The 26,426-nt window shown below is 41.6% G+C and overlaps 1 protein-coding gene across 5 annotated transcripts in view; it reads right to left on the minus strand.

Annotated features, from left to right (window-relative positions):
• Nucleotides 1-14,667, minus strand: part of LOC141117152 (ADP-ribosyl cyclase/cyclic ADP-ribose hydrolase 2-like) — a 73,976-nt gene extending 59,309 nt beyond the window's left edge. Inside the window, exons 1-3 of one of the 5 annotated variants that reach the window (XM_073609808.1) lie at nucleotides 14,576-14,667; nucleotides 10,974-11,137; nucleotides 3,061-3,217 (exon numbers count right to left, since the gene is read on the minus strand). The gene's annotated coding sequence lies outside the window, so the exon portion shown is untranslated. Of the gene's footprint in view, nucleotides 1-3,060; nucleotides 3,218-8,813; nucleotides 8,900-10,973; nucleotides 11,138-14,280; nucleotides 14,368-14,575 lie in introns of those variants that run through there. The other 4 variants (XM_073609819.1, XM_073609798.1, XM_073609828.1 and 1 more) reach the window with 4 other exon arrangements.
• Between the last annotated feature and the right edge of the window lie 11,759 nt (nucleotides 14,668-26,426).

Below are 26,426 nucleotides of genomic sequence, written 5' to 3' on the forward strand. Positions count from 1 at the left end.
TGCGCATTAGGACCTGCACATCGAGCGTTGTGGTGGATAGCCTCGGATGTGCTGCCAGGATCCGAGTAACTATGTTTAACGTCCACGGCTACCCCTTCCTCTGTTGGGATCTTGAGGTGGTTTTAGGAGTGCGGCCATAGTGGGATCCTTATTCTGTATCTATCTCCACACAATGTGAGTTTGACCATTGTAGTGTTTTTAACTTTACCATATTAACCACTTGCCGACTGCCTTTCTGCATATATACTGCGGCAAGGCGACTCAGCTGCGCAAACCAACGTACCCGTACGTCGATCTATGCATGTGGTACTGCAGGTCCGACAGGCTCGATGTCCGCTGGCCACCTGTGATTGCGGGAAAGAGAGCCTAAATGAGGATCTGTCAATGTAAACATACAGATTTCCGTTCTGACGGGAGGAGAGATCAGCTGTTCCTAGAAATCAGGAACAGCCAGCTCTCTGTTCTCCCAGGCAGCCCATCCCCCATACAGTTAGAAACACCTCCCAGGGAACACATTTAACCCCTTGATCTCCCCCTAGTGTTAACCCCTTCCCTGCCAGTGACATTTATACAGTGGTCGGTGCATTTTTATAGCATTGATCACTGTATTGGTGTCACTGGTCCCCAAAAAGTGTCACTTGGGGTCAGATTTGTCCGCCGCAATGTTGCAGTCCCGCTATAAATTGCAGATCGCTGCCATTACAAGTAAAAACAATAAAAAGTCCCTAAATCTTCCCCCTATTTTGTAGACGATATAACTTTTGCGCAAACAAATCTATATACGCTTATTGCAAATTTTTTTTTTTTTTTTTTACCAGACAAGAAACAGAGAGTGGGCTGTATAAGGTATTTATTTACTAGCAGAAAAAAAAATGTTTTACTATCCAAAGTTAAAACAAAAAGGAAAGAAGATTTAATAGATGGAAAGTTGAAAAAATGACTGAAGGTCTGCTTTAACTTGCATGGGTAAGCAAAGGGGATAGGTGAACCTTCTTTGGAAGTTTAGTTATCTTTAAGGCCCCGTTCACACTAGAATGCAAAGCACAAAAGCCACCTTCCTGTGCGCCTTCCCACACCGTATTCCAATTGCCCTGCCCTTGTGATCTGCTGTAGGGGTCAGTGCAAAGTTCACAACACCCCGAACGCAGATCGCAAATGCAGTGCGTTACCCCGCACTGGCCTGCACTGGGTTGCATGGTACAAAAGTACCATGCGATGCAGATGCCGTGCGTTTCACACGGTTTGCTTTTACTTGTAATGGCGGTGCATGCACTACTTTTGGTGCAGTGTGATTTTAGCCCATTCAAAATCAATAGGGCTGAAATCGCACTGCACAGAACTGCATGTGAATCGCAACAGGATTCTCACAGAGTTCCTGTGCGATTCACATGAATTTCCTAGTGTGAATGGGCCCTTAAAGATTATCTATTGCCTAAGCATTTTTTATTTTTTATTTTTGATTTGTTTGTAGTTTTGGATCGAGTATAGAACAGCTATTATCAATGAGGGTTTCTCAGAATGTTGCTAGGAGTTCCATGAGCTGTGGTTGATTATTCCTCTTACTAATAGGGACACTACTCCTACTCCTATTGACCTCCAATCCTAATGCCATATTTATTTTCACTCATGCCGGGCCCGTGACACTTTTTGCCCCTGCTGGCCACAATCCGGCCCTCCTTAAGTCTGTAGGACAATAAACTGGCCCTTTGCTTGAAAAGTTTGGAGACCCCTGCTTTAGAGTAAAAAAGATGAGACAGGCTGGTAGAGAACAACCAGAGCCTTTTTTAGGTGTTTACTGATCTCTGTCCCCACTGGGGAGACTCAAGAATGTTATGGTGTCAGTGGAACAAGAGGTAAGAGGAATTCTTCCAAAAAAGACATCCGTTCCATTGACAACTGTCTAAAATGTGAAATTCCTTCTTTGGGGAGACTTGCTTTCAGAACAGGAGATGAAGGAAAATCCCCCCAAAAGGGACAATAAAAGTGACAAGGGTTTTATCCATTCCCTACTCTATCTATGCTAATAGTAAGATCTATACTTTAAATATTTTATTCAGATTTCTGGTATAACTTTGTTAATGACCAAACCGTTTTTCAGGGATAAAAGTACGAATGTGGTAATATGTAATACGTGTCTGATACCATTTAGAACTGTGTGCTTTGAGCTGAGAGCTTAGGCCAGGAATTTCCAAGCGAGCGTCACCCACATCCTGGCGTGTGTCACGCCCAGCCTCCTATTGCCGGTCTAGTCTGGCTGGGTTTTAGAATTTGTTTCGCTCCAGAGCGCTCTGATAGAACTTCGAGAAAATGATTTTGCCGTCTTTGTTCGCTGCGCAGTTACAGTAGTTATCAGAACACAGTTTGACATGATAAGGGGAAAGTTAAGAACATAATCCCTTGTTATTTGGGCTAGTCAAAATGTTCGCTCTACCATTGGGGAAGGGGTGGGGGAGAAGAGGCGGCAGTTCAAGTGAGGTTAATCTTTAGGAATGTCGGTAATCCTATTATTTGTTCTGAAGCTATACTCAGTATTATCCACCTTCACAGGCAGGGTTTTATTTCCTGGATGGGATGTATATCTAGAAGTGTCATTCATTCATCTAATTCCGAATCTTTGTTCTAACAGAGATTTATTGCCCCAATGAGACATGATCTCTCTTGTGCTCTTCTTTGTTACCCATTAATTGTCAGATGTTTGCACTTGGGTTATTATTAAGAAACTGTTCCTGTGGGATTTTTGAGTGTTGTTGTGGTATCCAAAGGTAACATGTCAGCTCTTGTAGAGTTTATTCGCTAAGATGCAGCATATAAATTCATGTTGGATCTTAGGCTGTTTCCTAGAAAAAGGTACCATTTTTTTTTTTGTTAACTAGATTCTGTTTTGTAAGACCGACGCTAAGATGCTTGGCAAAAATAAAGCTGTTGAATGTGCATTGATAATACAAAACATGATATGTATAATTTACAAGATAAATGTCAGTACACACTGATAAACAGCAATATGTTACAATTAAAGTGGAATTAAACTCAAAAGCAAACATTTATTATATTGCACCTTACCAATTCTTCGATGAGATTGCTGTATCAGTGTCCTTTTTTAGACTTTCTTTCTTCTCTTTTCATCTGGTGATCCAGCCAGCAAGTATACTGTTTTTCAAAAGCGCCAGCTCTCCAGAAGAATGTATCAGCTTACATGGATGAGACAAATCATTTAACACTGGAAAGGGTGATTAAAATGATCAGCTTTTATTTAGTCATGTACAAGCTTTATCCCAAAAGAAAAAAAAACAGTTTTCTGTAACTGATTATCCCTTTCATGACTAAGCCTATTTTTAAAATTTGGTGTTTACAAGTTAAAATCCATATTTTTTGCTAGAAAATTAATTAGAGCCCCCAAACATTATATATATATTTTTAGCAGAGAATCTAGAGAATAAAATGGCGATTGTTGCAATATTTTATATCACACGGTATTTGTGCAGCGGTGTTTTAAACGCAACTTTTTGGGAAAAGGGACACTTTCATGAATTTAAAAAAAAACAAACAGTAAAGTTACCCCAATTTATTTGTATAATGTGAAAGATGATGTTACGCTGAGTAAATAGATACCAAACATGTCACGCTTTATAATTGCACGCACTCGTAGAATGGCGACAAACTACGCTACCTAAAAATCTCCATAGGCGACGCTTTACATTTTTTTTACGGTTACCAGGTTAGAGTTACAGAGGAGGTCTAGTGCTAGAATTATTGCTCTCGCTCTGACGATCGCGGCGATACTCACATGTGTGATTTGAACACCGTTTACATATGCGGGCGTGACTTCCGTATGCGTTTTCTTTGCTATGCGGGCTCGCAGGGATGGGGGCGCTTTAAAAAAAATTTTTTTTCTTATTTATTTTATTTATTTTTATATTAATACATTGTGTTTTTAAAAAAAACATTTTGATCACTTTTATTGCTGTCACATGGACTTTCACTAGCTGCTGGAGGCGGCAGATTGGTCAGAGCGGCAGGAGGCGGCGGAAGGGGGGGATGTCCCCTCCCACTCCTCCGGTATAACAGGCGAGCGGCTTTCGGCCGCATCGGTTGTTATATCTGGAAAGCCGATTGCCGGCTCTAAAAAACGGTATCGGGATGATGCCTGCAGCTGCAGGCATCATCCCGGTATAACCCCCGAAAGCCAAGTACGCACATCTGCGTACACTCGGCGGGAAGGGGTTATAAAGCATGAGCTGTCTTCAATTTGTTAGTGTATCTAAATCTGCTTGCACATCTAAAGCCCAGCACACGGGCCAAATTTCAAAAGACATTGGGCGGTTTAAAAAAAAAAAAACAGGCCGTCGTTCAGCCGGTGTGTATGCCACCATGTCCGACAGAAGCTGTTTGGCCGGCTTCTGTCAGACAAGCATGCTGGTAAGCCAGCAACCAAATGACTCCCGAACAGCGCTCCCAGCCCAATGGCAAAGAGCACTGATCAGAGTGTTCTGGCAGGGGGGACGTCACCATGTCAGAACACAACAGCTCAGCAGGGGAGATCGCTGTACTAACTTTGCATAGTTAGTACAGTGGCTCCGACCGGAGCTGACAGTTTTAACTCATAGTGTGTACCAGGCTTAACCCTCCTCCCTCCCATAGACTGACAACGACGGTGTATGCTGTGCTTCCTGTGCTCATTCATTCAGAGCTGTGTCCTATTAATACACACTGGCCAGATCGTCAGGTGAAAACATTTTTAATTTAGACGCCCCCCCCCCCACCAGAACACTCCGATCTGCTGATTGGGAGCCAGTCGGCTGCCGGTCAAACAGCTGGTTTAAACATGGGCCGAAAGTCAGACGTTTTTTATTGAACCGGCCGATGTCGGCTGGCATTCGGCCCGTGTGTACAGGGTTAAAGGGACTGTCATTATGAAAGCCCAACTATGTCCGCCCTTTCTGCCCAACTCCACCATTTATAAAAGTCATACTACAGCTTCTATGAATGAAACAGGATCTATGAATGTAAGGGGTGAAGCTATCAATTTTCTGCTTGTCCTCCATTCATAGATTCTGTGTCATCCATAGACTGTGGGTAATACATTTGGAGTGTGATTTACTCCACTGTGAAAAGAAACTGATATGCAGTTTGCAATCAGAATTCAAGAGAAATCTCAAACATCCAATCAATGCAGTGGAATTTTATACAAAAATACAAAGAGCTTCCTTAGCACATAAGTGAATGTCTAAATTGACTTCACTTTACTTTGCTTTACATTTTAGCATATTGGTACTCTGCTAATATCATCTACACCAGCCATTCTCAACCAGGGTGTTATAGACAAGATGCCTAGGGAGGCATACTGGAAGTGACATCGCTGGTAACACGAGCTCAGTGCTCGTGGATAATATACACGTATATATATGTATATATTTTCAAAAGTGAGTAAACAAACTTTATTTGATTTAAATAAACCTTTTAAACGATACTACACTATAGGGAGTCTCTTTCATCTATACATATAATATGGATGACACCGAGAGGAACCCCCAGGACCACAATAGAGGAGAGATTATCACCATAGAGACCCTTGAGCCAGGAAGACCAATGGAGGACCCGTAAAGGCAGGCGGAGAAATATGGACCACCAGATAAAGATTCCAATATATGCTGTTGCCTTACAGCAGTAAGGTGAGAGGCCAGGAATTACTTAGGTGTCATAACATTGGAAAGAACAGACACCACTCACTTACCTACTCTGAACGGTGAAGGGATACACCAGTCATTTAAAGCACCACAGCAGAGTGCACTGTCTTTTCTATATGGACTTTATTGGCTCAAAATATTTTTTTTTGCATTTTGATTGCACTACAGTCACAGTTCATTGGTGGATGAATTTAAGTTGCACTACTTGTTTATATTTGCACTTATTCATATATTTCTAGGCACTTATCACTTTAAGGCTCAGTTCACACTGGTGCAATGTGGGAAACCCTGCAAATCCAGTGAGGGTTCCCGCATCGCACCTGAATCACTGGTGGTTCCAACTGCCCTATGCGAACCGCTGCGGGTGTCAATACAAAGTTAATGACACCCCCCAGATCGGTTCGCAGATCGCAGTGCGAACTGTGAATTCGGACAGGCATCGGATTGCATGGGTGTGAACACCCATGCAATCCGATTCTGGTGCGGACAAAGAAAAGGGTCCTGCATGATTTTGTTCCGAATGCGATGCGAATTCAGACATACAATATGTATGGCTGAATTTGCATCACACAGACATCGCATGTGATCCGCACAGCAGTGTGGTGCGAATCACATGCGATGCCTGACATCGCTACAGTGTGAACCGGCACTAAAGATTGTTTACTGTGTGAATATATATGTATGAATCATCTTACATTCAATATTTATTTGCATATTTGTACATGGTTTTGTTTACACAACCTCCTGGGAGATTGACACTAGGTATATTCTCATTTGATATTTATTTTATGGCACATGAATTATTATTGCATTCATTTTCTGGCAGATTCCTAAACATTGTGGACAACCTTCCCAGAAGAGTTGAAGGTGTTATAGCTGCAAAGGGTAAGCCAACTCAATATTGAACTATTGACTTGGATGCCATTAAAGTGCATGTGCGTGTAAAGGCAGGTGTCACAATACTTTGGACAGTATAGTGTATCTATTCTTACGGTGAGCCCATGTAACATGATAATGAAATTAGGTTGCCTTCAATTACATCATTATGCATGCACTTTGTGAACCTACATGTCCGTACTCAGAACAATTCACATTATAATTTTGACATTATCTTGTCTAATTTAAAATGAAAGCCCATCTGCGGGCAAAAAAAAAAAAAGGTTTGCCATGCAATAAAGCTATACTCACACTGCACAAGTGTTTCGGAAATATTTATACCTCACTTAACCGATTAACGATACAAATATAAGTGATTAAACCTTTGTCTATATAAAAAATAAAAACGAGCGATAACAGGGAAAAAAGATAAACAATGACATTTATTTACACAGAAAAAGAAGGTTAGAATGATTAGAATTTATCATATATCTCTATAGTGTTTGCTCTAGACTGCAAAGTTAATTTAGGCATAAACTCATAAATGTTTGCAATGGACATATACAAGATATACAAAGTCATAAGATAACTCCTAGGATACAAAAAAGGTTAGAAAGAAAGATAGACATAGATTCCAGTATACTTTACGCCAACACATATTCCTCAGATGTTCTTGGTCTGGACTGTTTGTAACCATTTAGCCCACTTCCTTTTATATGCATTCTCCACCAATTAACAGATGCGAACAAATGAAAGAGATGTCTCAAAGTTCATGCTCGGACATTGCTGTTACAGTGCGACCCCCTCGGTGCCTACCAGTCTATGAATTAATGAACAATCTCCTTTGATCTCCCAGCCCAAACAGTCCCGACAGTAGTATGTTAATGGCCCCCTGGTGAGTTGATTACCACCTAGGGGACCTTTCCTGGTTCCCACTAGTGTATTGGAAGCATGTTAATGGCCCCCTGAAGAATGAATGCCTTAAGGTCTGCCAATACCCTTTGATCTAATCAAGGTAACTACATTTCTTAAGGTGAGCTTTGTTCTATCATGATATTAAGAAACATATTCCCATATATAAAATATATATATACCCACACATAGATACCCACATATACACGTAGATATATATATATATATATATATATATATATATATATATATATATATATATACACACACATATACACACATATACATCCTATGGGGCAAGGCAGTTTAAACTGGAGTCCTTGCAATGGTCCACTTGAATCTCATTGATATAAATATGATATCCAATATCTCCATCACACAAGTTAAAAGAGAAGTATGGGTTTGGGGGTTTCCCCCATCATACTTACCTAGGTGGATGCAGCATCAGTCCGATGCTGCATCTCTCTCCCGGTGCCTCTTCACTGAGAACCGAGCGATCGAACATCGCCGATGGCTCGGTTCTCACAGCTCCCCGAGCAGAGAGCTGCTGACTGTCAATCAGTATCTCTCCACTCTGCTCCTCCTCGCTCACTGGAGCGCTGAGCTGTGGAGGGGCGGAGAGCGGCCGCCTCAGGCTCTCAGTGACTCTCTGAGAGGCTGAGACGGGTGTCAGTTCAGGCACCTGGCGGATCCCGACTTCCAACGTCAGGATGACGCCGTGCCTGGACTGATTTCTGTGACGTCAACAGAGAATGGACTTCAGTCCGCTCTCTGCTGAAAACGGGTCACAGGAGTGCAAAACGAATTGCATTCCTGTGACCCATAGGAGAAGCCCAGCCAAACGAGCTTAGGCTGGACTTCTCCTTTAACTGCTCAATTTTTTTCCAGGGGAGAGAACAGCAGAGATATACTTACCTAATCCTCCCAGCACAAAACCGGTCCGGCAGGAACAGTCCACTGCTGGACTATGGGGGAGCTCTGTTTTCCAGTGGCATGAAGGATCAGGTGAGTATCAGCTTTCTCCTCACCCCTAGACAAAACAAGCAGTTGACCCGTGCAGTGCAGGCACAGCCCGACTGCATGGGAAAACTTTTTTTTTTTGCCCAGAGTTGGGCTTTACCTCTAGTTTAGAACATCTTACTTCTGTGAATCAGGACTTAGAAAGTGTAAGCTATGCTTTTGCCTAAAATGATACATAGTACCAAACATCCAAACATCTGACTTTATGTGATTAGACACTCCACACTGAGTTTCTCTAACCTAATAATGTGAAAACAATACATTACGACAGATCTAAAAGGAGAGCACAATAGAATGGCTTGCTAGAAAAGCGACACTCACCCTCACCACTGGGATTCTTGGGAAACTTCCCTGCAGCTCCACGTAGTTAATAATGACTTTACTGACAAGCATTTTCTTGACTATCATTGCACTTTGATCCTTTGGTCTGGTAAACCGGCTGTATCTTTAGAGGTTGTCTTTAAATTCACATTCATAAGGAATTGACATTTACTTATCAGCTTTATTGTTTTTATAAAGTTTCCTAACAGGAATGACAGACATGAAATAATATATTTTCATCTAGATTTGCAGTGCTCCCTAGTAGCATGTTGCAAAGCCAGCTCCTGCCACATAGCCTACAGTACATTTTCAGTAATGGAGGGTCCCAGACCCGGTAATGAAATCACCACTTCTGTTCACTACTCTTCGGCATTTAGGCTGCACTGGGAAACACCCATACAAACACAATAAGAGGGGCACCTCTGCTTCACCTGGGCTTAGGTGACATAGGGGTCCCAGGGTACTGGTATGTGGCATCACAGAGCAAACCTATATATCACTGTCAGATCCTTCTCCTTCACCAGACCCCCACCCATTTTCCAACTGAGTCAGTCCACATCCTCATTTAAGTCCTCTTTGCTGTTTGGAAATCTGCATAACATCAGTTAACAGGCAAATATTAATCCATCTTCCATGGATAGCCAAGTCTAGAAATCCACAAACAGGGGTTTCTTTTGTTAGTAACTTCAAACTATTCTGGGTGTGCTCACTTGGGAGAGAATCAAGGGCTTTTCTTTAGGTGGGTCCAGGGTTGCCAACTGTCAGTAAAGAAACAGTTTGCAAAATCCATAACTTTTACCTCTGTCCATGACTATTCGTTACAGACATGCAGAGTGCATGTCTGAATGGACATTCACGGACAGATGCAAAAATTACAGATTTTACAAACTGTAAATTTACTGACAGTTGGCAACCCTGGGTGAGCCTAAAACATTATCATGGCTGGGGCCCCAATTTTCCCACAGGACTAAATCCAGACTTTCCATCTCAAAAAGCTGATGACTAGTATCTTACTCTACCCTGACTCCACACCCATTCCTCACTGCCTAGTTGGAGATCCTTGCCATGACTAGAAGGCTTTGTACAGTGAATTTGGTTCATCTAGAGATGAGCTTTCTGATTAGAGTGAAGCCATGTTCAGTCCAAATTTTACATGTTTGGGAGTTTAGCGAAAACTCACAAAGCAAACGCAGAGGCTCGTTCTTTTTGGATAATATTTTGCTCGCTCTGTCTCTTTGTCCTCAAACAAAGCTCCTGGTGCAGATGGTCTTCCAGCAGAGGTCTATCTCCCAGCCGTACTCACCTACTCTCTGCATACACTCAGCAAAGCATCCTATTAGCAGCTATATATGAAGCAATTATAGTGGTCATTCCAAAGCCAGATAAGGTCCCCCTCCAGCTAGACTTCTACCAACCCATTTCACTGCAAACTATATACTATATATTAAAATATAGCTAAAAATGTGGCTCTTTGTTTATCTAAAGTTTTATATAAATTAGTAGCCTACTTTTAATCAGGATGCATTCCCAACAGGATTGAAGGCAATGAATATTCAAAAGGTATTCATTAACATTCAATATACCCTGCAAAATATGGGATTAGAGTGATACTCCCCTTCAATTCTGCCAAAAGATTTACCATTGTCAAGTGGGAATATATGTAGGAGGTACTCTGAAAACTGGGAATCGGCCCTAAATTCATTAAATGGGTACAGATTATGTACTCCTACCCATGGCTAGAGTAATTCTTATCATTCCTCTCTCACGCCCTATACCAGAGAAGAGAGGCACTAGGCAAGGCTGTCCACACTCATCTTAAATTTTTGCACCAGTAATCAACCCCTTTGCTTGGCAAAATCCTAATAGGAAAGGTTTTGTTTTCTGGGAGATACATTAACCGCATTGACACAAGCCCACCGACACAGGAACCTAAAGTGGAACTATACTCAGTTTGCCCCCAGAGATGTGTCGTCTGTGATCTGGTGCCATTATCTTTGCCAGGTCTTCTTCCAGGTTTGGAATTATCGGCCATCTTTATTGGCTATGCTGGTATGGCATAGCGCATATGCAGCTTAGTGTACTTTGTAAAGAAAATTATAAACAGAAAGGTAAACTAACACCCTACACCCCCCCACCCCCCCAAGTTCCCAATGTACTTACCTTTGTGAGTGATGAGCTGTCAGTGCCTATGCAGCCATTATAGTGGTTCAGCGATTTGAAATTCCTGCTCTTCTTCCCCTCTTTTCTGCAGGACTTCTGGGATGGATAGGTGCGATTCTGATTGGTCAGTGCTGTAGCAGAAAATCTGATCCGTCACAGAAGTCCTTCAGAAAGAAGAGGGAGAAGAGCAGGGATTTTGAATCTCCAGACTGCTACACTGGCTACGTAGGCATTGACAGCTCATCACCCACAGAGGTACAGTAAGTACAGTGGGGCTAGGGTGGGTGTACAGTGTTAGTTCACCTTTTTATTTTTTTCTGAAAAGCTGAACTATCCCTTTAAGTGTACAAGCTAAACCTAGAAAATGATTGATTACTAACTGACATATCAGCACAGATGTCAATCACTTCTTCAAATTAACTCTTTCTAAAACCAAATGTAGTGCCCCAGTAAGCTACTTTTGTTTAAATGTAGTTTTTAGCCATGTTGTAGTCAGGGAGAGCAGCAATTGTTTAACTACTTGCCAACCAACCGCCATCGTTATATGGTGGCAGGTTGGCTCCCCTGCGTGAATCTCTGTAGGTGTATGGCGGCCGCTTTAAGGGGTATAGGGGGACGTAGGAGCCGATGCACGTGCCCGGTGGCCACAGTGTCTGCCAGACACCTGCGATCGCTCCTCACAGAGACAGAATGGAGATCTGTCAATGTAAACAGGAAGTAGAGAGTGATCATCTGTTCCTAGTAATTAGGAACAGCAATCGGTCTCCTCCCCCAATCAGTCCCATCCCCCACAGTTAGAACACACACTGAGGGGACACATTTAACCCTTTGATCGGCCCCTAGTGTTAACCCCCTCCCTGCCAGAGACATTTATACAGTAATCAGTGGCTATTTTTAGCTCTGATCACTGTATAAATGTCAATGGTGCCAAAAAAGTGTTAAAAGTGTCCGATCTGTCTGCTGCAATGTCGCAGTCCCACTAAAAAATGCAGATCGCTGCCATTACTAGTAAAAAAAAAATAATAATAATAAAAATGACATAAATCTATCCCCTATTTTGTAGATGCTATAACTTTTGTGCAAACCAATCAATATAAGCTTATTGCGATTTTTTTTTACCAAGAATATGCAGAAGAATATATATCGGCCTAAACTGATAAAGAAATTTGCTTTGTTTTTTTTGGATATTTATTATAGCAAAAAGTAAAGAATATTGCTCTTTTTTGTTTATAGTGCAAAAAATAAAAAACGCAGAGGTGATCAAATACCACCAAAAGAAAGCTCTATTTGTGGGAAAAAACTGACATAAAGTTTCTTTGGGTAAAGCGTTGCAATTGTCAGTTAAAGCGACGCAGTGCCGCGTCGCAAAATAGTTTGATTTTTTAATTGATATTTTAATCGATGATAGGTTTCTTGTTTGCGACAACACATATCCAGATAAATCACAAAAAGTAAAACATACAGCATTTTTCCTGCACTGGACTGTACTGGAATGCAGTTAAATGCATCAAAAATGCCCTGGAATGCACTGGAACGCATCAAAAACGCACTAAAACATTTTTTAAACAGTTTTTAGAATTTATTTATTGACTTTTTTTTACGTTAACCACTTTAGCCCCGGAAGATTTCGCTGCTCAATGACCAGGCCATTTTTTGCACTGCGTCGTTTTAACTGACAATTGCGCGGTCATGCGACGCTGTACCCAAATAAAATTGATGTCTTTTTTTCCCCACAAATAGAGCTTTCTTTTGGTGGTATTTGATCATCTCTACGGTTTTTATTTTTTGAGCTATAAACAAAAAAGCTACAATTTTGAAAAAAAACACAATATTTTGTACTTTTTGCTATAATAAATATCCCCAATTTTTTTTTAAAAAGCTAATTTTTTCTTCAGTTTAGCCGATATGTATTCTTCTACATACATTTGGTAATAAAAATCACATTAAGCGGACAGATCGGACACTTTTGACACATTTTTGGGACCATTGACAATTATACAGCGATCAGTGCTATAAAAATGTACTGATTACTATGTAAATGTCACTGGCAGGGAAGGGGTTAACACTAGGGGGCGATCAAGGGGTTAACTGTGTTCCCTCAGTGTGTTCCAACTGTAGGGGGGTGGGAGTGACTGGAGTAAATGACAGATCGTTGTTCCTAGCTATTAGGAACTCATGATCTGTCTCTCCTCTCCTCACAGAACAGGGTTTTATGTGTTTACGTCCCTGTTCTGGCTCTCGTGCCTGCGACCGCCGGCCATGCGCTTCGGCACCCCCGTGCGCCTGCTATCCCACTTAAAGGGATCGACGTACAGCTACGACGGTTCGCAGGATCGTGCCAACCTGCCGCAGTATAATGACGGCTGTTTGGCTTTGGTGAAATATCAGGGCTCTAAACAGACCCATGATAGCTCACTTTTGAGATAGGAACACCATGTGGCACCATGTTGTTTGTGTTAGCAGATGTGTTGGGGTGCCACTAACAATTAATGGCACTGCTGTGTGTCTATTAAATGACAGTGTGTTTGTGTGTGTCAGGAAAGCCACAATTTTTTTCACATTCCTGTCATGCAAAAGATACAAAACTAGCCTCATTGGCCCCAGTGTGATTGTATGTGTGTTTTACATGTAGTTTTAGGTGCGCTCCCATTGAATTCTATTAGGCAATGTGTTTTCTGAAAGCACATCAAATATGCAGGATGCAGGAATTTGATGTACTTTCATGAAAACGCATGTCCTAAAATAATTCATTAGTAGCGTACTATAAACCGCATGTAAACTGCTCATACAATCACACTGTGGCCAAACTGCAGCACACTGATGTGAGTCCACTATTAGGCCCCTTTCACATGAGTGGACTGATAGGGTCAGCGTGTCAGTTTTTCAGGTAGACCCAATTGGACCCTCTATTCTCCTCTATGGAGTGATAGGTGTAAACAGAAATGCGCCCGTTTACACCTGTTGAGATCCAATTCGAACCGCTAAAAACAGACGGATGGGGATCCCCATCTCTCTGGTGGATTGGATGGCAATTGGGTGTAAACAGACAGGTGGTCCGCTTATATCCGCCCACCCATAGAGGAGAACAGGCTCTGTCTGTGTCTGCTCTGCATAAGTGGAGTGGACATGGACCAGCCATCCGTCTGCTCAGCGACAGATTCTTTACTCCTGGCAGAGCCCAACCTGTGAAACCTGGGTCTGCTGCATGGAGTTTGTGTAGTGCAGATTTATGGGTGGTAGAGCAGATAGGAGAAAAAGGTATAAAGTTAACAGGGAAAAAAGTTCAAGGGGATCACTGCTAACTTACTGCATGAATGTGGAGGGGTAGAGAGAGGTGCCTACCGCTGGAGAAGGTGAGCAGATTAAGTAAGATAGAGGAAGAAGAAGGTGAAGTGACACTGGGAAGAGAACATGCTGAGAGTCGGGGGGGGGGGGAATTGAGTAATAGTTGCAGAAAGGAGAGATAAGGCAAAGTTCGAGTGACTGGAACTGCAGAGCTCGGGAATCGGCACATTGTACATATGAGGGAGAATAACAATCTCTCCTGTCAGAAAGGAGAAGTGGCAGAAGCTCCCTGTGTGTCCCTCGCTCCCCCTCCTCACCTCACAGATTAAGAGTGCCTGGGGCAGGCTCTTCCCTGAGCGTCCATGCTGTCCTTCTTGCAGTCTTGGAGCCCCTCCCACAGTGGCAGAATGCCAGGGCCCAGTCGCAAGTGTGACTGGTATGACCCTGGTAATTCTACCACTGTTGCTGCCTCTCAGACCTTAGATCAGAGCAGCAGTAGTCATTGCAGAGCTAAGGGAAGTTCTAGGCTCTTCCTTGGCTCTGACATATTATTTGACACAACTTATGAGAGACCTATAAGGACTTCTGTCACTGCTGGGTGCAGCTGCATTGTGAGGCCTGAAGTGAATTTTACAAGGGGAAGGGAATTTTGCGCTGTTGGCAATTTGAGCTCAGGAAAGGGGGTCATTTTGCTTGTGCAGGAAATATGTGGGCTAGTTACTCCTAACTTCTGCACTGTATGTTATGTACTACTAATCACTGCACTGTGCATTACGTGACACTGACCGCCGCACTGTGTGTTACATAGTACTGACCCCCACACTCTTCAATACATACTACTGACCTGTGAACTGTGTATTACTTACTAATGACCCCTGCACTCTGCATTACAAACTACTGTATAATAGATAGATATACTTTATTGTCATTGTATACATACAACAACATTTTTCCGGGTACTCTTTAGGCCCCTTTCACACTGGGGCGGTTTGCAGGCGTTATTGCGCTAAAAATACCGCCTGCAAACCACCCCTAAACAGCCTCCGATGTTTGTTCAGTGTGAAAGCCCGAGGGCTTTCACACTGAAGCGGTGCGCTGGCAGGACGGTAAAAAAAAGTCCTGCGAGCCGCATCTTTGGAGCGGTGAAGGAGCGGTGTGTTCACCGCTCCTTCACCGCTCCTTCCCATTGAAATCAATGGGACAGCGCGGCTATACCGCGGTAATACCGCGGCTATAGCCGCGCTGTACGAGCGGGTTTAACCCTTTTTCGGCCGCCAGCAGGGGTTAAAACCGCACCGCTAGCGGACAAATACAGCCGCAAAAACGACAGTAAAACAGAGCTAAAAATAGTTTTACCGCCGACGCCCCCACCGCCCCAGTGTGAAAGGGGCCTTACAGCAGCAATAAAAACACTTGTCCACATATTTATTTAAATATATCAAAATATAAAATGTTATTTAAAAATAAGTAAATAAAAAAAATTAGAATTCCACATTAAATTCCTAAAACACTGCACCTGATGGGATTATGGACAATACGGCCCTAGGGAAAAAACTATGCTTTAAGCGATTAGTGTGCGTTTTAAGTGTTCTATATCTTTTCCCTGATGGCAATGGGACAAACACACTGTAACCTGGGTGGGTTGGATCAAAACTAATAGCTTTTGCCCGCTTTTTTAATCAGCTGGTATATGCTGTGTCCAAATTCGGTAGCTCTGTTCCTATGATCCGCTGTGCTGTTTTCACCACATGAGACAGGCACTTCTTATCCTCCGCCCTGCAGCTGGCATACCACACTACAGCGCAGTGGAGAAGAATACTCTCAATGGTACAATGATAGAAATTGACCAGAAGCCTTAAGGGCAATCCAGCTTGCTTCAGACTCCGAAGGAAAAACAGTCTCTGCTGCACTTTTTTCACAAAAAAAAAAGTATTTTGAAACCATGACAACTCCCTTGTAATATGCACTCCCAAAAATGTAATAGTGTCCACCCTTTCCACCTCCTCACCACCTATATAAACCAGGCAATGATTGATCTTTCTTGATCTCCTATAATCCACTGTTACTTCTTTAGTTTTTGCCATATTGAGTATTAAATCAATTTCTCGACACCACTCAACCAAATGTTGAATTTCCTGCCTATAAGCTGTCTCATCATTGTCCCACTAAAGTAGTGTCATCAGCAAACTTCACTATAGTGTTAGACGCATGTATGAGAGTACAGTCGTGCATGAACAATGTAAACAGGGCCGGACTTAACACACATCCCTGTGGTACCCCTGTATTCAAAATAATAGTGTTATACACACGACCGGACTTTCTGTCAGAGTAGACTCTGATGGTATTCCCGACGGCGTTCCGCTGAAACGGACTTGCCTACACACGATCACACCAAAGTCCATTCGTTGAGAACGAGATGACGTATGACGGGACTAGAAAAAGGAAGTTCAATAGCTAGTAGCCAATAGCTGCCCTTGCGTCGTTTTTGGTCCATCGGACTAGCATACAGACGAACGGTTTTCCCGATAGGGATTGAGTCCGTCAGAAAGATTTGAAACATGTTCTATTTCTAGGTCTGTCAGAATTTTAGAAAGAGAAAGTCCGATGAAGCCCACACATGATCGGAATGTCCGACGGAATGATTCCGTCAGACCTTTTCTGCTGGAAAGTCCGGTCGTGTGTACGCGGAATAAGACACCTGATCTCCTATTTTCACCATTTGTGGCCTGTTTGTTAGAAAATCCATAATCCATGAGCGGAGCAATGGACATAGGCCCAAAGCTTTTAACTTTTTCACTAATTTCTCAAGGACTACTGTGTTAAATGCAGAGCTAAAATCAATGAATAACATCCTAACATACTGTATGTGTTTGAGTGCTCAAGATGTGTCAAGGCAGTATGCAATGCAATAGCAATTGCATCATCTGTGCATCTATTTGCACGATAGGCAAACTGATACTTATCCAGATCAACAGGAATGCTTGCCATAAGATAAGATAAGATAAGATAATACGAGCCTCTCAAAACATTTCATGATGATAGGAGTTAGGGCAACTGGGCGATAATCATTTAAGCATGATACTGCAGATTTTTTAGGTATTGGGACAATAGTAGTAGATTTAAAACAAGAAGGTACTGCAGCCTGCTTCAATGACAAATTAAAAATATCAGTAAAAACACCTGCTAACTTGTCTGCACATCCCCTCAGTATACGGCCTGACACCCCGTCTGGTCCTGCTGCCTTTCTGATGTCAATCTTCCTCAAATTTGACCTGACCTCATGTATTTTTAATACCAATAAATGGTCGTCCTCCACTAGTTCTTTACTATGGGTTTCACATCTCATATTTTGACCCTCAAAGCGAGCAAAAAGTTGGTTTAAGGTGTCAGGGAACACTTTACAAACCTGTGTATTCCTAGATTTAAAATCTACCCTTGTTTTAATCCCCTTCCACATGCTACAAGAATTTTGATTTTCAAAATAAGATTCAATGCGCTGTTTATATCTATGCCTCCTTAATGCCTTTCTTTAATTCATTCCGAGCTTTCCTATAAGCCATAGGGTCGCCCGATCTAAAGACCACATCCCTTGCTCTAAGCTGAGCCCTTACTTTACCATCCAACCAAGGCTTTTGGTTTGGGAATACCTTCAGACCCCATTCACACATGGACGACTTGTCAGGCGACTTAGTCGCCTGACAAGTCGCCTCCCGTTCTGTGCTATGGAACCGTTCTAAGGGGAGCGACGCAAGTCGCTCCGACTTAGAAAAAGGTTCCTGTACGACTTCGGGGGCGACTTGCATAGACTTCTATACAGAAGTCGTTTTGCAAGTCGCCCGGGCAGTCGTTTGCAGGTCGCCTCGCTGAGGCGACCTGCAAGTCGTGTTGCCCCTGTGTGAATGGGGTCTAATAGTTTTTGTAACTAGGAACATCTCCATACAAAAGCGAATATAAGTTAGAACAGATGAAGCATATTCCTCTAAGTCTGCATCCTGTGCAAATATATTCCAATCAGTTGATTCAAAGCACTCTTGCAGGAGTGAATTTGACTCCTCGCTCCAAACCTGTATAGTTTTAACCGTTTTCCGACCGGCTCCTGTAGATACACGTCAGCAGAATGGCACGGCTGCGCAAAGTAAGGTACCCGTACGTTACTTTGAACTTGCCGCAGCGTGCGCACCTGCCGCAAGCTCCATGAGTCGGGTCGCGGGTTCCTCGGACTCGATCGCCGTGGGGATACCCGCGATCGCCTCACGGAGAGGACAAACGGGGAGATGCTTATGTTAACAGCATCTCCCTGTTCTGCCTAGTGACAAGTGTCACTGGATCTCTGCTCCCTGTCATCAGAGCAGAGATCAGTGACATCACACACGGCCCCTCCCCCCTACAGTTAGTAATCACTCCCTAAAACTGATTTAACCCCTCCTGCCCCCTAGTGGTTAACTCCTTCACTGCCAGTGTAATTTTTATAGCACTGATTGCTGTATAAATGACAATGGTCCCAAAAATGTGTCAAAAATGTCCGACATGACCGCCATAATGTCGCAGTCACAATAAAAATGGCTGATCGCCACCATTACTAGTAAAAAAAAAATTATTAATAAAAATGCCATAAAACTATCCTCTATTTTGTAAACGCTATAACTTTTGTGCAAACAAATCAATAAACGCTTATTGCGATTTTTTTTTTTACCAAAAATATGTAGAAGAATACGTATTGGCCTAAACTGAGGAAAAAAATGTTTTTTTATATATTTTTGGGGGATATTTATTATAGCAAAATGTAAAAAATAATGCGTTTTTTTCACAATTGTCGCTCTTATTTTGTTTATAGCGCAAAAGATAAAAATGACAGAGATGATCAAATACCACCAAAAGAAAGCTCTATTTGTGGGAAAAAAAGGACGTCAATTTTGTTTCGGAGCCACGTCGCACGGCCGCGCAATTGTCAGTTAAAGCGATGCAGGGCCGAAACGCAAAAAGTGCTCTGGTCAGGAAGGGGGCTGAAGTGGTTAATATCTGGTTTTGCTCTGCAAACAAGAGGCTTATAACATGGGATCATCATTAAAGAGGTATGACCGGAAAGACCAAGATGTGGCAACAAAGTAGCATGCACTGGAAACATTTGTATATACCTGATTCGAAATACAGTAGATGCATTCACTTGTATAATTTTACTATTTTAGAGCTACACTAATTATTTTACACATTTACTTGGACTTTGAGTGTTAGCAGCTAAATTTTCTTTTCTGGTTTAGCGCAGTTTTTTCCCCCCATTTTATAAAATATTGTTCTCCCTTGTTGGAAAGTGCACATTCTTATAAAATTTAGGAAGAACCATTTCTAGCTCCACATGGTTGAAATCGCCAGCCACAATCACAACCCCCTCTGGATGTGCATTCAGCTGAATGTTAATAGCATCGTATAATTCCTCCAGAGCCAGCTTAGAATTAACCTGTAGAGGTATGTACACAGCCACAATTATAACATTAGTAAAAAAAAGAGAAAACTGCGCTGGAAATAAAAATCTAAGAAAACTGCAACACAAAAGTGGAACACACACAAATACAAATAAAAAACAAATATGGTTGCGCTCTATACCCAAAACCACATAAACGTAATATTTAGTGATCAAAGTTGTAATAATAACTAAAAATAGTCCCCAAAAAATGAATCAAAAAAATCAAATTGAATATTCAATTGTTGATGTAGAAAGACAATTAGTCTGATATCCAGTCAAAGAAATAAGTGGCAAGTTAGTGAATATTTCATGATAAATTCCAAAGGTGATTTTTCTTATCAAACCCACCACCATAAGAATTGCACTTACCAGCTCCACAGACAAGATTTGCCTGTGGCTTACACCAAGCCAGGGCCTTTTCCTCAGTGAGGTTTCCAAATATCGGTCCAATCACCACATCACTTGGGGATCTCCTGGTCCAGAGTCTGACAGGTTAAATCCTCCGTTGGAAGCCTTCATACAGCTCAATCGATGGTGGTGCAAGCATAATTCCGAAAGAAAAAATAATAATGGCAGGCCATAGGTAAAACCCACTTGGTTTATTTCTAAATAGTAAAAGCACAAAATGCCAACAAGGCATGAACAGAAAAAGATAAAAAGTTGCAGCGGGCTGGCTGCAATACACACGCCCGTGCTAACAAAACAACGGTACGTAGCACGCGGTGACATGAGTATGTCGCTCTTACCGATGCGTTTCGTCACAGGTTTGACATCGTCATGGGGCACAGGCGGCATACTGACGCACCACTTAATATATAACAAAGCCAAGCCACATTCTGAGTTGCAGGTGTCTGGCTGTAAAAACGCCATTTTAGACAAGGGAATACGGGTGACTGTTGCCAGACTTCCTCTGCCCGTTAGGCCTAATACATCTAAACTAATATTACATATGCATATATTTCGTTCCTATCAATTGGCTCAAAAAAATATTAAAAATATGGAGTAAATTCAAAACGTCAATCCCGGCACTAATCCATAACCGGCATGGACTCAACATCTCGGTTCTAACATAGAAATCCGAAGATTAAAATTTACTATATTGTATAACATACTCTATATTAAATAACAAGCAAGGACTATTACTAAACAGACAGCTGGCTTCATATCGGTTAGCCGAAACTTATGGTATATATATACAAGCTACAATAGGTTTGACAAATTCAGCACATCGTTATATTCTACACAAAGACCGCGAATACAAAACACAGAGTGCCCAACATCTGGTCGCCGGAAATCTCTATGGTGGACATACGGGGCCGGCGGATCCGTTCTCCGATGCACCGATCTCAGCAGTGAGTCAGTAGAAGCACCAGAGGGCAGCGGTGGGGGGGACGTCCTCTCTCACTGCCCGTAAGAAGGATCATGCGGCTGACCCGCCACTATGATCGTTCTTATGGTGTAGGGAATCGCCGGCTGAAAACGTAAATATCTGAATGATGCCTCTAGCTGCAGGCATCATTCAGATATACCCCCACAAACTCAAGCTGTGGTTTATTACACACAAATTAAATAGCTGTGTGACTGTCCTCACAGAGACCTGGCTGGATGGTTCTATACCTGATGAGGCCATTGATCTGGCAGGCTGCTCTGTCTATTGAGCGGATAGGACTGCGCACTCTGGAAAGACTAAAGGAGGTGGTCTGTGTGTATATGTTAACAATAAATGGAGTACAACTATCAATATTGTCGGGACATACTGTTCACCTGATTTGGAATATCTTATACCAAAATGTAGACCTTTTTTTATACCAAGAGAATTTACTAATGTTATAATAATTGGGGTGTTATAGGATCTATTTGGTTCTATTACCTATCGCACAGGCTGTGCCCCCTATCAGGACTGGCTGATTCTACGTCATCAGCACCTCCAACAGTTCCTTTGGATGCCTTGGTGGCAGCCTCAGCACACTCAGCCAAACACAAGCTCTCCAGGGGAAGTTTTAGTGTGCTGCACCTCCACTGCTTAGCTTGTTCCTCTGCCAAAACTTCAGCTGCTCCCACAGCCGCCCCAGTTGAAACAGCCCCAGCATGGTCACAGGAAGATTTTTGCTTGATTTTCCTCCAGTGCTTTTCTTGTTTTCCTGTCAGCACTGCTGCAGCTGCCATGGCATCGATTGCAGTCTCGGCACACTTCCCAAAGTGCTGAATCTCTGGCAAAGCTCCTAGCAGGGCACACAGTGGGGCAGTCAGTGTCAAGGCAAGTGGCCGAACAGGACATGAAACCAAAGGCACTAAAGCGTAGTGCTGGCCTCCCATAATACACACAGCATTTTCCTGCCTACAGCAAATAGTCAGCAGCTCCTCTCGCTCATAGCAAACAGTCCTCTTTCACACTGCTGTACAGAGCACCCAGCCGTTGCATCTGCATACACCGCCATCCCAGATTAGGAATGAATGGGGTGTCTCAGCCAATGGGATGGGATTTAATTACACTCTCTTCCACCATCCGTGAAACACCAAGGCTTCTTGAGAAAGTTACGTGATCTATGATGCAACGCGTCGGAAGGAATCAGGTGACGCTTTACTTCCGGTCGCAGCCGAGATAGGAAGTCCATGTGTTTATCTTTGCTGAATACTCTGATTTTAAATGTAAGTTGCTGCTTTGAAATAAATCTTTTTTACTGAATTACTACACCATGGAGATTTATTTTTTCTTCTATGAGTTTTATATGGAGGAGAGTGGAAGAGTTTAAAGAGGACATTTTAATATTAGAGGGAGAACACTGGTTTCTTATCCACCAACAATGCTGCTTAATCCTGCCGTCCCTGATACTCCAAGGGGAAGATTGAGTGATTGGAGAGGATCCTTGGATTAGTTACCAGAAGTGTCATTAGACCCATTGGGGTCTTTATCTGAGGTGAGAGGCTGGGGCACACCTATGATGGATCACGGATGGTGGAAGAGAGTGTGATTACACATTTAGGATTGTATGAATTTTCCTGCACTTGATTACTGCACCTTTTACGTGTCTAGATAATATAGAAGATTGTGGATCCTTATTCACCTTTGCACATGCACTTTTGTACACTTTAATGATATTTTGGACTATTTATGGATTTGTTGTTTATTGATTTTGTTATTTTATGTTTTTGCACTACACACTTTTTTATACCTACTGAGTCAGCGCCACATTTGTTATTTTTATACAAGCCAGTGCATACAATGCAAATTGGGGGCTTCTCTATGCCTATTGCAATCCTTATTAATATCAATGGTAAGGATGAGGAAAACCAAACCAAACCTAGGGCTCCATTTTGCTTGTCCTTGGATACTACATGCTGTACTTTGCTTTCTTCTGTTTACGGTTATGCTAAATAAGCCAATAAGTGCTCTAATAAAATTTGAACACATGCTTTCAACTTAGATCTCTGTATTTTATGCACTTGAGCTCATTCAGAACAGTTATATGATGGAGCTGAAGTTAGCTCCTTATTCGGCCAGCTTCTTATTCAGGTTGGATCTTTATTCACAAAAGTGATTATTTACTAAACAATCATCTGCAACGTTTATAATCAAATTGTAAACTTTAACAACAATTCTGTCTCTCTAACTGCCATGTATTTAAAGGGGTAATTCTGAATAAATAACTTTTTCTATATGAAAACCATCTTAGCTCACCCAAATTCCACTTGTTTTATACTCATTGGGCATCCTACTATATATACAAAACAGCTGGTCCAAAAGATCCGTGCACCCACTCTTTAGGTACCACCACTGCACCAGGAGTAACCTCAATGTGCAAAAGCTGCTGCTTTAAATAAAATGATATATATAAAAGCATTTACAATATAGGTTAAAGTAAATAGTAGCGCTGATTAAATAAACAATATAAATCAGTGAACCCAGTGACAGGTGATAGTGAATAAACCTCATACGTTAGTAAACGAATAAAAAATAAAGTCTGTGATTAAACAGTCCATCAATGAAACCAGGATGTTTTAAATAAAAAAATGAATGAAATTGTCCTGATGTGAGATCTTCAAAACTAAAAGACTCCTCAAAATCCGTGTTGCTGAACACCTTGCTAATATCAAAAAGGGATTTAAACACCATAGTGTGTGACTTCATTTTAAGGAAGAGCACAATCAAGATCCCACACTATTACAATTCTGTGGAATTGATTGCGTGTTTTCATCATGGAGGGGGTCCAATCGTGTACGGGATTTATCTCAAAAAGAAACTAAGTAGTTACTCTTATTAAAGAGCCTTTCTCCTAGAGGGTTAAATATTGAGCTGGATCTCAATTGCTTTATGAATAATTTTTAAGTTGATGGGATTGTTGTCATTGAATAATGGGTTCTAATGCTGTATAACTGTCAGGGCTGGGCTCAACCCTTCCTTTAGAAGACATTAATGGCTGTGTGTTGAGTTATTTTGAGAGAACAGCAAATTTACACTGCTATACAAGCTGTACACTCACTACTTTACATTGTAGCAAAGTGTCATTTCTTCAGTGTTGTCACATGAAAAGATATACTAAAATATTTACAAAAATGTGAGGGGTGTACTCACTTTTGTGAGATACTGTATGTTTTCTATGCTTATACAACGGCTGTATCATTATGTATACAGAGTTCATGTTTTAACATATACTAATGTTTTTGTATGAATATTTTTTCTAATAAATATATATTTTTTCAATCTACTTTGAATTTTTTGCTGCAATACAAAAACCCATGGGGAAACCTTTTCCAATTTGTAAGTATTGGGTTAGTTTATATGTTTTATAATATATTTTTTATACATTTTTATTTATTTTATTTTTTGGTTCATGTATATTTATTTATTTGGTGTATATGCAATGATCCAGTAATTAGTAGTTGCGGAATCACCTATACATTATATTCTGTCATTTTTATATACCAATGTGCTAGTTGTGATTGATGTTGTATCCCACAATATAAATGTAAGCAGAGGAAGTGATGGTTGTATTGTGGTTGCGGGGACACGCTGCTAGCACATGTGCTGTAGGTTGTTTTCCGCTTAATTGACAGGACGCTATAAAAGGGGGGTTGTCGTGCTGTACAGCCAATCCCATGAGTAAGTTGTGATGACGAAATGTCGGGACGTTGGCTGTACGGCAACCAGTTGTTAACGCTTGACGCTATACTGGAAGTGACGTTCCGAGGAGCGCGATCTCTCGGTGAGGTTCAGTTTGCACATTCTGGGTCTGCTGTGTGCACACTTTGCCAGTACTTGCTGTTGCAAGTGGATGTTTCTATGCTTTATTTGATCTTATCTCATGTGAGAGCAATGTTTGAAGCTTTATAATAGAAATACATTTTTCATAACGATACTGCACTATTGGAGCACCTTTGTTTTTTATGTATGGAGAATCCATGATATCGGGTATCACGTCTGGATATCATTGGATGATTAACCCACTTTAAGGGTTGATGCTGGTTTGCCGACCATGAGAGTGCAAGACATCGTTATTTAGTGAGTGCATAACCAAAGGGGAGTGGAAACACTGATTGCACGTGGTGTGGTGAAAGCTTTGAAGATCTCACATCAGGACAATTTTATTCATTTTTTTATTTAAAACATCCTGGTTTCATTGATGGACTGTTTAATCACGGACTTTAAACCTCATACATTAGTAAAATAATAAAAAATATTCACTATCACCTGTCATTGGGTTCACTGATTAAGGCTAGGTTTCCACTAGTGCGACTTTTTATGCGATTTGGGACTGAAAAGTCGCATGACAAGTCGTACCCCATGATTTCCAATGAGTACATCTGTGTGACTTCAAAGTAGTCCCTGCATTACTTTGGTCCCACTTTGATTCGACTTGAGGCCCATAGACCTCAAGAATACACAGGCATTGCTTCAAGTCGCGGCAAAAAATCGTGGTAAAATCGTGGCAAAAATTGCAGCAAAATCGCACGACTTTGGGGATGTAATAATGAAAACATAGCCTTATATTGTTTATTTAATCAGCGCTACTATTTACTTTAACCTATAGTGTAAATACTTTTCTTTATATCATTTAATTTAAAGCAGCAACTTTTGCACATTGAGGGTACTCCTGGTTCAGTGGTGGTACCTAAAGAGTGAGTGCACAGATCTTTAGGACCAGTTGTTTTGTATAGGATGCCCAATGAGTATAAAACAAATGGAATTTGGGTGAGCTAAGATGGTTTTCATATAGGAATAGCTTGGCTTCTTATTCAGAATTTCTCATTGAAATACATGGGTGACAGGGTGACAAGTTTGGTGCCATCTTTTATGATTTATATCATTTCCATAATATTTTATTGAGGATGTTTAATGTATACATACAGATGTATGTACAAAAACATATTTTACATGGGCCCATTGGCCTGGTTAAGTACAGGTAAACCAAAACAAAAACATTGTTTTAACATTCAATCTCGCTATAACGACAAAAAGTTAAGTAGAACATTTATGGTGTCTTTAAGGATAGTCAGCAAGGTGGCAAATAATGTATAGTGAATACAAGCAAGCTATGTGGTTTGTAGGCCCAGATGGGCTTAATTTTTTGGGGGGATAGTTCCATAAGTGTGGGGAGTCTCTAAATAAGGATGGGTGAACAGAGTTTGTGAAGTGATAGATTATTCAGGGAGAGTATAATAGTCGTTTGGTGTGGTTTCCATGGTTGACAGGCCGGCTGACAACCAGA

Source organism: Aquarana catesbeiana, linkage group LG01, assembly GCF_042186555.1.
Source record: "Aquarana catesbeiana isolate 2022-GZ linkage group LG01, ASM4218655v1, whole genome shotgun sequence".
NCBI classification, from domain to species: domain Eukaryota; kingdom Metazoa; phylum Chordata; class Amphibia; order Anura; family Ranidae; genus Aquarana; species Aquarana catesbeiana.